Source organism: Polypterus senegalus, chromosome 2 (assembly GCF_016835505.1).
Source record: "Polypterus senegalus isolate Bchr_013 chromosome 2, ASM1683550v1, whole genome shotgun sequence".
In the NCBI taxonomy this organism is placed as follows: Eukaryota; Metazoa; Chordata; class Cladistia; order Polypteriformes; family Polypteridae; genus Polypterus; species Polypterus senegalus.
Genome location: NC_053155.1, coordinates 217,385,115 through 217,397,588, shown reverse-complemented (window position 1 = coordinate 217,397,588; position 12,474 = coordinate 217,385,115).

The window sequence follows — 12,474 nt, the reverse complement described above, 5'->3', positions numbered from 1 at the left end:
TGTATATATGTATATATATTTATATGTATATGTATTGTCAGGGATGCCAGGGGCAACGACCTGGCCGGGACGCCGTGAGGGTCTACGCCCACCCTGGATCACGTGGGGGCCGCCTTCCTGGTTGCTTTGGGGGCCACGGGTTTGAGGGCATGGAAGCCCCACCCTGTAGGGGCTCGTGGTCACCGCCAGGAGGCGCCCCAATGCCTTGGGGACCTGTTACCTAAGCACTTCCGCCACACCAGGAAGTGCTGGGCGGAAGAATTAAAAGGGCGCCTGGAGAGCTGCCGGGAGAACAGCCGGCACTTCCGCCACGCTGGGGCGTGGCCAATGAAGGAGTGTCGGGAATCACCTGGAGCTCATCCGGGAGAATATAAAAGGAGCCGTCTCCCTTCATTCAGGGCTAGAGTAGGGTGGAAGAAGGACAAGACAAGAAAGGAGAGTGGAGGTGGCCCGAGAAGAAGGCATTTGTGGCCAGGACTGTGTTTGGGGTTTGTGCACTGATTTTGGACTAGGTCTGAATGACCATTATTGTAAATATTGTTTATAATAAATACGTGTGGTGGTGAAAAACAACATGTCCGCCTGTCTGTGTCTGGGTCGGCTCCACAGTATATATATATGCATGTGTGTGTGTGTGTGTATGTATATATATATATATATATATATATATATATATATATATATACTGTATATGATGTGTATATATATACTGTATATGATGTGTATATATATATGTTTATATATGTGTGTGTGTGTGTCTGTGTGTATATATATATATATTGTGGTCCCCGGCTGGGCTCCTGCCCAGGAGGACCAGAGGAGGGCTTGTGCCTCCTCCAGACCGCGAGGGGGCGTCCGTCCTGGTTATGCTGGGGCCACGGGTAGAGGGCTTGAAGCCCAACCCTGTAGGGGCCCGTGGCCACCGCCAGGCGGCGCCCAGGTGCCTGAGGAACCCTGGAGCCCAGCACTTCCACCACACCAGGGGGTGTGGCTAGGACTGATTGCCGGGAAGCAGCTGGAGCCCATCCGGGTTCCCATAAAAGGGGCCGCCTCACTCCAGTCAAGGCGGAAGTCGGGTGGAAGAAGGACGGAGCTGGAGAGAGGACTGTAGGCGGCCAGAAAGGCATTGTTTGACTGTAAGGCCTGGACTTTGGGGGATCGATGCTGGAGGCACTGGGGATTGGAGTGCACGGTAAATTTTTATATAGTGTAAATAAACAGTGTGTTGGGTGAAGTATGTTGTCCGTCTGTCTGTGTCCGGGCCAGCGTTCACTATATATATATATATATATATATATATATATATATATATATATATATATATATATATATATACACACTGTGTGCACAATTATTAGGCAAGTTGTATTTTTGAGGATTAATTTTAATATGGAACAAACACAGTGCTATCAGTCAATCCAAAATGTTAATAAACCTGAAACCTGAATGTTTCACAACGGAAATGTGAGTGTGAACATCATCAGGGAATACATATGTGCACAATTATTAGGCAACTATTAGTGTGCAGATTTATTATGCAACTAAAGGAAAATGAAAATTTTCCCATCTCACTTGTTTATTTTCATCTGTTATAGTGAGAATAATAAACAAACACCTCAAAATTTACAAATAAACATCTCTGACATTTCAAAAATAAATCAATCAATCAATGACCAATATAGCCACCCTTCTTTCCAATAACAGTCATAAGCCTTTCCATTCATGGAGTCTGTCAGTTTCTTGATCTGTTGACGATCAGCTTTTGTGGAGCAGTGACTACAGCCTCCCAGACACTCTTCAGAGAGGTGTATTGTTTTCTCCCCGTAAATCTAGCGTTTAAGAAGTGCCCACAAGTTCTCGATAGGGTTTAGGTCAGATGAGGAAGGGGGGCCATGTCATTATTCCTTCATCTTTAAGGCCTTCACTGGCTGGCCACGCAGTGGAGAACTTCGATGCAAGTGATGGAGCATTGGCCTGCATAAAATCATGGTCTTCTTCCTGTATCACTGTTTGAAGAAAGTGTCTTCAAAAAACTGGCAATAGGTTTGGGAGTTGATTTTGAGTTCATCTTCAATGCAAAAGGTCCAACTAGCTCATCTTTAAAAATACCAGCTCATACCAGTACCCCACCTCCACGTTGGAGTGGAGCTCTGTGCCCATTACTGATCCACAGGTCCATCCATCTGGTCCATCAAGAGTCACTCTCATCTCATCGGTCCTTTGAAAAAAATCTGTCTTCAGATATTTCTTGGCCCAGTTTTGACGTTTCAACTTATGTTTCTTGTTCAGTGGTGGTTGGGTTTCAGCCCTCCTTACCTTGGCCATGTCTTTGAGCACTGAACACCTTGTACTTCTGGGCACTCCAGGTAGGTTGCAGCTCTGGAATATGAAAGTACTGGAGGATAATGGGTTCCTGGTAGCTTCACGTTTGATTCTTCTCAAATCTTTGGCAGCTAATTTGCGTCTTTTGTTCTCAACACGTTTCTTGCGACCCTGTTGACTATTTGCAACAAAATGTTTGATGGTTCTGTGATCACACAACAATATCTTAGCAATTCCAAAAGTGCTGCATCCCTCTGAAAGACTTTTTACAATTTTTGACTTTTCAGAGTCAGTTAAATCTCTTTTTTGGCCCGTTTTGCCCGAGGAAAACTAGCTGCCTAATAATTCTGCACACCTTGATATAGGGTGTTGATCTCCTTAGGCCACACCCTCCCTCATTACACAAATACACATCACCTGACGTGCTTAAATCCAATAAGCATTCAAGTTAATACAGCTTGGAGTTGGAATATACGCATTAAAAATGATGATATGGTCAAAATACTCACTTGCCTAATAATTGTGCACACAGTATATATATATATATATATATATATGCCAGCAACACTCATGACAATGACAAAACAATTACATTAACAATCATCTTACGTTATTTTTAAAATATAGGAAGGAGGGAGGGAGGAAGGGAGGAAGGGAAGAGAACTGGCTGCATTTTCGGCACCTTCACATCAAAAAAAACTAAATTTGCACTTTCTTAACTGTACGTATGTACATGAGTTGTAAAAAAATAAACTTTCTTAACTTTAAACTTAGCCTAACACTTAACATTACATACGTGTGATTTTTTTTTACGTTAATCTTCTGTTTTTTCCTTTTTGGCTGCACTTTCAGCACCTTCACTTATAGCAGTTTCAGTTTTAGTATAAAGATACCTATGCAACGACGTTTGCTTTTGCCTGCTTTTTAAAAGCTTACGGAAGTGAGCCAAGCAGGTGTCATCATAATTTGCTGCAGAACGACTAGTTGCAACTTTTTCTGGATGTTTCTTTTCAATGAAACTTGTAACCTTCTCCCACATTCCCAGCCCTTCTTTAATTTCACTTGTCGAAATTTCCTCTGTCTCGACCTCCTCCTCACTACCGCTGATCTCTTGCAGAGCCTCCATACGTTGCATGTCCTGCAGCTCAAGCAACTCCTGTGTTGAGAGTACCTCTTCATGTTCCTCGACAAGCTCGTTGATATTACCCTCGTCAACCTGCAGACCCATCGACTTGCCGAGGGACACGATTTCATGCACTGGATCTACGTCGGGCACGTTGGTCTCGGTCTCAATCTCGGTCTCGGTATCAAGACCAAATCCTTCAAAGTCCCTCGCTGCAACCGCATCAGGCCATAACTTCTTCCATGCAGAATTCAGTGTTCTTCTGGTCACTTCTTTCCACGCCAAGTCAATCATGCGTAGGCATTGCACGATGTTGAAATGTTCTTTCCAGAACTCTCGGAGTGTTAGCTCCGTATTTTCTGTCACATCGAAGCATCGTTTGAACAGATGCTTCGTGTAGAGCTTTTTGAAATTGGAAATGACCTGCTGATCCATCGGTTGCAGGACTGAAGTCGTGTTGGGTGGGAGGTAGAAGACTTTTATGAATTGATATTCTTCCCGGATGTTGTCTTGGAGACCGGGTAAGTGGGCTGGAGCATTGTCGAGGACGAGTAACACTTGCAGAGGCAGTTTGTTTTCTTGAAGATACTTCTTCACTGCAGGTCCAAAGCAGAGATTTACCCAGTCGATGAAGAACTGCCGCGTAACCCATGCCTTTGGATTGGCGCGCCACATCACATGCAGTTTTTCTTTAAGAATCCTGCTCGAGGATTCTCTGAATGATAGACTAGCAGTGGCTTCACTTTAAAGTCACCGCTAGCATTTGCACACAATGCAAGGGTGAGGCGGCCCTTCATCGGCTTATGTCCTGGCATCTTCATCTCCTCTGCTGTGATGTACGTCCTACGGGGCATTTTCTTCCAAAAAAGCCCCGTCTCGTCGCAATTAAAAAACTTGCTGGGGGATGTAACATTCTGCCTCGATGAGCTGCGCAAATGGTGTGATGAACTCGCCAGCTGCCTTCTGGTCTGCACTTGCTGCCTCGCCATGTCTTACGACAGAGTGAATGCCTGATCACTTCTTAAATCTGTGGAACCATCCATGACTAGTCTAGAATTCTGCTTCTACTACATCCATAGATGTGGATGGTTCTTTCTGCTTCAGGTCATTGTAAATGATGCGAGCTTTCTCGCTTATGACTGTTTCAGTAAGCATATCTCCTGCCAACTAATTCTCTTTTATCCATAATAACAGCAGGTTTTCCATTTCTTTGTGGATAGCCAACCTTTGCGGTGTAATTACGGTCATGCCTTTTGCTACTTTTACACTCTTTATGGTCTCCTTTTGCTTTAGTATTGTGCATATCGTAGACGCACTGCGGTAGTAAATTTTGGCGAGTTCCATCACACGCACACCTCTCTCATGCTTTTCTATAATTACCTGCTTCAACTCGACTGACAGCATCCTTTTCTTCTTGCTGCTGTCCTTTCCACTTCCTACCTTCTTTGAAGACATGGTTAATGCCCAATATGTATGAAATGTCTCTGGGTAGAAGGGGTAGAGGTTTCCGTACTGACCCCTACTCTCTTTTCTGTTTCTTTTTTCGGTTTCTTTGTGGTGGTGGCCTGTTCCACCTCCACCTACTCAAAGCTTCATGATGCTCCAACAATGATGGATGGATTAAAAGGCAGAACTCTATGTGACCATCTTCATCAAGCCCTTCCGTGAGAACCCTAAATCCAAAGAGGACTGTTTCAATTATTTTAGGTAGAATGCCCAGAGGGGACTGGGCAGTCTCATGGTCTGGAATCCCTACAGGTTTTATTTTTTCTCCAGCCGTCTTGAGTTTTTTTGTTTTTCTGTCCCCGCCATTGAACCTTACTCTTATTCGATGTTAATTAATGTTGATTTATTTTGTTTTCTTATTGTGTCTTTTATTTTTCTATTCTTTATTATGTAAAGCACTTTGAGCTACTGTTTGTTTGAAAATGTGCTATATAAATAAATGTTGTTGTTGTTGTTTCCGGGTAAGAAAGGTGAAGCCGAAACTAGCGGTGACGTATCGGAGCTCGGCTCGTAAAACGGGCAGGCCTCGTAAACCGGGCAGAAATTTTGCTTGGCCTCATAAACCGAATTACTCGTATACCGAGCTGCTCGTAAACCGGGGTTCCACTGTATATCATTGTTTTACATTTATATGCTGGTGTTAAAAATTCAAATATTGCATTTAATAAATTAGCAATCTACACTGATTCCTATTAAATGAAGACTCTTGGCTAGATCAAAAGGGTGGTCTGTCTGTTTCAAAAAAAGCCCCCCTGTTCTTAGTGTACAAATTAGCTGATATATAATGGGAGTATAATGCTACTTAATCAATCAATCAATCAATCAATCAATCAACATTTATTTATATAGTACATATTCATACAAAAAATGTAGCTCAAAGTGCTTTACAAAATGAATAGAAAAATAGAAGACACAATAAAAAATAAACATAAGTCAACATTAATTAACATAGAATAAGAGTAAGGTCCGATGGCCAGGGTGGACAGAAAAAACAAAAAAAAAACTCCAAAAGCTGGAGAAAAAAAATAAAATCTGTAGGAGTTCCAGACCAAGAGACCGCCCAGTCCCCTCTGGGCATTCTACCTAACATAAATCAAACAGTCCTCTTTGTATTTTGGGTTCTCACGGAAGGACTTGATGATGATGGTTACGCAGGCCGCCACCACAAAGAAACCGGAAAAAGAAACAGAAGAGAAAGTTGGGGTCAGTACGGATTTTAGAGCCACTATGAATAGTTATTGTGATGAATTGAACATACCAGTATCAGGATTAAGTTAAAGTGAAGTTATGAGAAGGCCATGTTAAAGTAATGTGTTTTCAGCAGTGTTTTAAAGTGCTCTACTGTATTTGCCTGGCGAATTCCTATTGGCAGGCTATTCCAGATTTTAGGTGCATAACAGCAGAAGGCGCCTCACCACTTCTTTTAAGTTTAGCTTTTGGAATTATAAGGAGACACTCATTTGAAGATCTAAGGTTACGATTTGGAATATAATGTGTCAGGCATTCCGATATATAAGATGGAGCGCGATTATTTAAGGCTTTATAAACCATAAGCAGTATTTTAAAGTCAATCCTGAATGACACAGGCAACCAGTGTAGTGACATCAAAACTGGAGAAATGTGTTCAAATTTTCTTTTCCCAGTTAGGATTCTAGCAGCTGCATTCTGCACTCGTTGCAAACGATTTATGTCTTTTTTGGGTAGTCCTGAGAGGAGTGCATTACAGTAATCTAGTCTACTGAAAACAAAAGCGTGAATTAATTTCTCAGCATCTTTCAATGATATAAGAGGTCTAACTTTTGCTATGTTTCTTAAGTGAAAAATGCTGTCCTAGTGGTCTGATGAATATGCGATTTAAAATTCAGATTACAGTCAACGGTTACCCCTAAGTTTTTTACTTCCGTCTTAACTTTTAATCCTAGTGCATCAAGTTTATTTCTGATAACCTCATTAAATCCATTATTGCCAGTTACTAAGATTTCAGTTTTCTCTTTATTTAGTTTGAGAAAATTACTATTAATTCATTCAGAAATACCAGTAAGACATTGTGTTAGTGTATCGAAAGAGTCGGAGTCATCAGGTGCTATAGATAAGTACAGCTGTGTGTCATCAGCATAGTTGTGGTAACTCACATTGTAAGCTGAGATAATCTGACCTAACGGAAGCATATAGATTTAAAATAACAGCGGACCCAGGATAGAGCCTTGTAGAACACCATATCGGATATCATGTGTCTTTGAGATTTGATTACCACAACTCACAAAGAATGTTCTACCTGCCAGGTAGGATTCAAACCAATTTAAGACACTGCCAGAGAGGCCCACCCATTGACTAAGGCGATTTCTAAGAATATTGTGATCAATGGTGTCAAATGCAGCACTCAGATCTAAGTGGATGAGAACAGATAAATGGCCTCTGTCTGCATTTACCCGCAAGTCATTTACTACTTTAATGTGCATACTAGTTTTTGCAGTTCATGTTTTGATATGCTTATATCTTATATAATATTATATATTAATATAATATAATATTATATATTATATCTTACGGCTGGCGCTCTGCCCGGGGGTTTGTTTCCTGCCTTCTTCCCTGTGTTGGCTGGGATTGGCTCCAGCAGACGCCCGTGACCCTGTGGTTAGGATATAGCGGGTTGGATAATGGATGGTTATCTTATGCTTATTTATGTTATTATATATTTCCATTGGTTAACTAGAGTATATTCTGTCCATGCATACAGGAAGCAACTGGTTGATTTGTTATTTGCTTCTATTTCTTTCTATTTGAACATGGAGGATCATTATAACATACAATGCAATAGAAGCCACAATCATTAGCATGATATATATCTTTTTTAGCGAGAAGTCTAAAAAGGAGTGTGAGTGTCATTATTAGAAACATGAACAAATGAATGAAAAATCAGGTCACTGGCATCCAGGAGTGGAAAAATATGGAATTAAGGCAAAAGAATCAATATACTGTAAGTGTTTTAATGTGACGTGCTTAGTTTATAAACCCAATTATCATTTCCTTTATTATGGTGATTGTCACAGTTTACAGGTATACATACAATTTTTTTTTTATCAACTGCAGTTGATTTCATATATTTAGATCTTAATCATGGCAATAACTTGCAGCTGACTGGATTGCAAGTGTGGCTGGCAAAGTCTGTATCTTTTGGCAAAACACCTTGGAACCTAAAACAGCTAAATGTTAATTGCATGTGAAACCTAACAACATCTACGTGCCATCTGCTGCATTATGGTACCTAGAACGATGTCTTTTTCCTGTGAGTAGATATGAGAAATCACAATAAGCTATCTCCTTGGTTTAATTACTTGGTGCATGGAAATGGAATACAAGGACATTACAAACAGTATGACATTTGGTCATAGTTAAATACTGTACCAAGCATCCCAAGTAAAAAATAAACAGTAAAAAGCAAAGTATCCATATGCTTCCATTCAGTCATTCAAACAGGACTGGGTTGACTGACCGTGCAATATCAGGCGTTAAGCAAACATCCACTCAAAACAGGACAATTCACTGCAAGATAAGTTTTATGTGCAAACGCACACTCAATGATATAGGGTCAATATAGAGTTGTAAGTCAATGTGCATGAGTCTTGACATGTGCATTTCTTTCTGCTATAGATGGTCCTCATGGCTGCTGTGCAGATCAGTAAGATGTTGCTTCCGAACATTTTATCTATATAAGATACTGGACCTCAAAATCAACTCTAATTTATTTTAATTTGTCATATGTAATTATACACATAGTGCAAATTCTACTGGAATATTTGGTTACAGAAAATCAATAAAAATCTAAATATTATATACAAAACCAGTAACAGCACACTTTATGATAATGTGCAGTGAATACACTTGACTTGAGCATTCGTACTCAAGTTTCTCTGTATGTTTGGCATTCGTTTGCTCAGAGGTTGATGCGCTTGCTACTTGCTGAGCAGGGGCCTCATGCATTACGCCATGCGTAGAATTCACACTATAACATGACGTACTGTAAGCACAAAAATCGAAATGTGCTGACGCACAGAAAAATCTAGATGCAGGAATCTGTACGTACTCCAACTTCCATGTTCTTCCGCTCCATAAATCCCGGTCAGCGTGAAAAGTAACGCTCGTGCACGTGCCTTCTGTCCCGCCCCCAACTCCTCCCAGAATTACGCCTATATGAATATGCAAATCAATATAAATTGCCCTTAAGCTCACCCTTCTGTGAAAAGACAATGCGAAAAGCATAGGGGAAAATATAAGAATTTCAGTGAATATCAAGTGGAGGCAAAGGAAAAACGTACTATTTGTTGATTTAAATAGTGGTATAATCAACAAAAGGAAGTTGATCGAGTGACATAGCGTGTCGGAGAAGCTCAAAAGCTGAAGTTCACAAAGTTGCACGGTGCTAAAATAAAAAAGAAGTCACATATCAAAGTCGCCATGAAAAGGCGAGTTGTAGCCCACCGTCTGAGCTTATTAGGGTACAGACAAAAAAAATAGGAACACAGTGGGAAAATCGCATGAAATGTCAACTTTAATCTCGAAATTTCCACTTTAATCATGTATTTTATTTAGTCATTAAAGTAGAACATCATAAACTTCATCTTAAAAATCATTTAATTTACTAGTTTCTCAAATCCCATCATAACTAAAGTAGCATGTTAAATGCTTTGTCTTGTATTTGATCTTCTATGTGCTCTATGTGTGTGAATGACTACGTGCTTCCGTTCTTTCTCTGACAGGACACAGAATCCATTACATTCGTGATATTACAGCTCTCTGAATAATTAAAATACTGAGATGTATACGTGGCATCATTTTCATGATGATTGGAATGAAATCATGTTATTAAACATGGAAACACGATGGCGCAGTTATTGTTAATGTCTCCACACAAGATGCTGCTACATCATGTGCGACCTTTGATGAAATAATTTATTGTAGCACTACTGTCTCTTTCAAACGTACTAACCTCCAATTCCTGTCCTTACTTTTCTTTCTCCAAATACCCAATCACCACACAATCAGCTCTGTAATAGACGTTAAGCCATCTGTAAGCTTACAACGACAATTCTTCAAAACTTTTAAGGAACATTGAAATATCTTCATAGTACGTGTTTAATTATTCTGTCCGTCTATCCTTCCAGTGTTGTGCCAGCCTCAGTAAATATACAGCGCGAGGCAGGAACAATATATGAACTTGCTAGCACTGCGGCACCGTGTCCTCACATGTTTAACTACAAACAATACAGATTATTTAAATGAAGTTAAAGTTTTATCTGTATAATATATTTAACATATTTTGCTGCATTTCATCTTACAAATGATACTGTTATTATATGTAAATACACACTTTACAAAGTGGCACAGGTTGTGCAATATTATAACTGTAGTTCAAGTTTACAGTGGGGTGATTGCACTTATAAGTACAAACAGTTCTACAAGGAGCAATTGATTGAGTGTGTTTATAGTTCTTGGGATGAAACTGTTTCTGAACCGCGAGGTCTGTACAGGAATGGCTTTGAAATGTTTTGCCGTGGCTGAGGCAGCATGGGCTTGGTGCTGTATCTCGATAATACTCTTTCCAATCAGCTGCTGCTGTGATTCCCCACTCAGATACAGTGATATAAATACTCTGAGTGGTGCAGTGAAAGTAATATGGAAAAAGATGATCCGCTGTGGCACCCCTTAAAGGGAGCAGCTGAAAGAAGAAGATGAAGATGGTGCAGTGAGAGTAACAACGCTAAAGCAGTTATGGTATTTGGAATACCATGGATATTCCCTGGACCATTATACTGTTACAAGTTAATTACAATCAGATGCATTACACTAATCAACAATATGTGGTTAGCTTCAGTGTATTTATAAAGCCGCGTCAGGAAAATAAAGTGTAACGACACAGGAACAGTAGCACTGCTTTGATGCTGGGTGCCACCAGTCTGCAAAACTGAGCGGAGAACTTGCGTACAACAGGGTATGAGGCACTGTGGAAAAGTGCGTGGCTTTATGCCAAGTGTAAGTTTTATACATCGCGATTTGAACATGGAAACGTTCTTACGCAACATTTCTGTGTGTATGCACCGTTTATGCATGAGGCCCCAGGTCTTCTTTTCTCCACCCTAGTGGCCCGCTTCTTCTCTTTTTTCATCGGCATTTTTCGTGTTAAAACTGATTAAGTTAGTGTTTGTGTTGCAATTACTTAGTACGTTTTCCTTAATTGTTCACTTAAGCTGGCACTTAAATCATTCTTGAGGCAGATTGAAGACTTAAGATATGAAGAGGTAGGGGAAGTGACAGCAAAGGTGGTAGGGATGAGTACAGCACCCTTTCGCATGCCGCACATGGCCGCCCTGCTGGCCACTGCCAAGAGTTAATTCTACAATAAAAAAAATAAAAATTAAAAGAGGAATAACCTTGGAGGTCAATCATCACCCCGAAAGCGGATAGTAGATGTCACGTAGTATATGTGTACCAAATTTCAGGTCAATAGGTGAAACAGTTTGTGAGCTACAGGTGATTTAAAATCCTGGACAAACGAACAGACACGGTAGCATATTATATATAAGGATAACACCCACACATGAAAACTTCTGGCTTGGATAAGAGAACTGCTGCTGTTGATCATAGGCTTACAGATGGTAGTATGATGGTCAGAACTGCTAAGTTGTACTTCAAGTTTTCATTTAAAAGTGTGATATTCAAAGAGAGCAGCTCCATTTTGTTGTGTCCGCAAATTCAACATGCAAATTGAAGTTTGTTTCGATGTCCCCTTGGTTAAGTCACCAGCATTCTATGGTCAGAATGATTTACTCATTGGAATATTGGTGAATAACTTTTTTTTTCTGAGTTAATAATCTTTAATTAAGATGATGTAACTTACACCTAGGTAGTAACATGAACATATTCAGTCAGCATTTCAATGACTGGATAACACATTATAGTTTAAATTGAAATGTTCTTGCTTTTACCATTACACACTCATTCATTTCCAGATCCACTCTTGCCTGTTTCATTCCATCTGTGTGTATCAGATGAAACCAATCCAGCATTAAAATAGCATCTGAAATAAGATGTTTAAGCTGGTTCTCCACAATAACAAATGACACAGTACCTCAACTAACTGTGACTCACCATGAGATGTTAAAGTCCATACAACTTATTTAAAAGCGATTGAACATTCCACACAAATGGAGATGGGTCAATTCTGAGTTCTTTTTACATCTGCCTGTTATCCTTGCTCCGGATTTTCGCTCTTTCCATCTTCGGATGAGCTGCTCCTACTTTAGGGTGTAACAGGTAACAGTGACTGAAGTGTTATGTGCCGAGTATGGCCAACATTTAATATTTTCCTCTTTACATTCTGAGACTCTTATTCTAAGATATCATAGATGTAGTTAGCCTACAGATCATTCTGGTCCTCTTTTATCCGTGACAACTTTCAAATTCAAAGCTCATTCAGTTGAGCTCATGTCTTTGTCAGGGATGACAACAGCATTTCTTTGATTTAA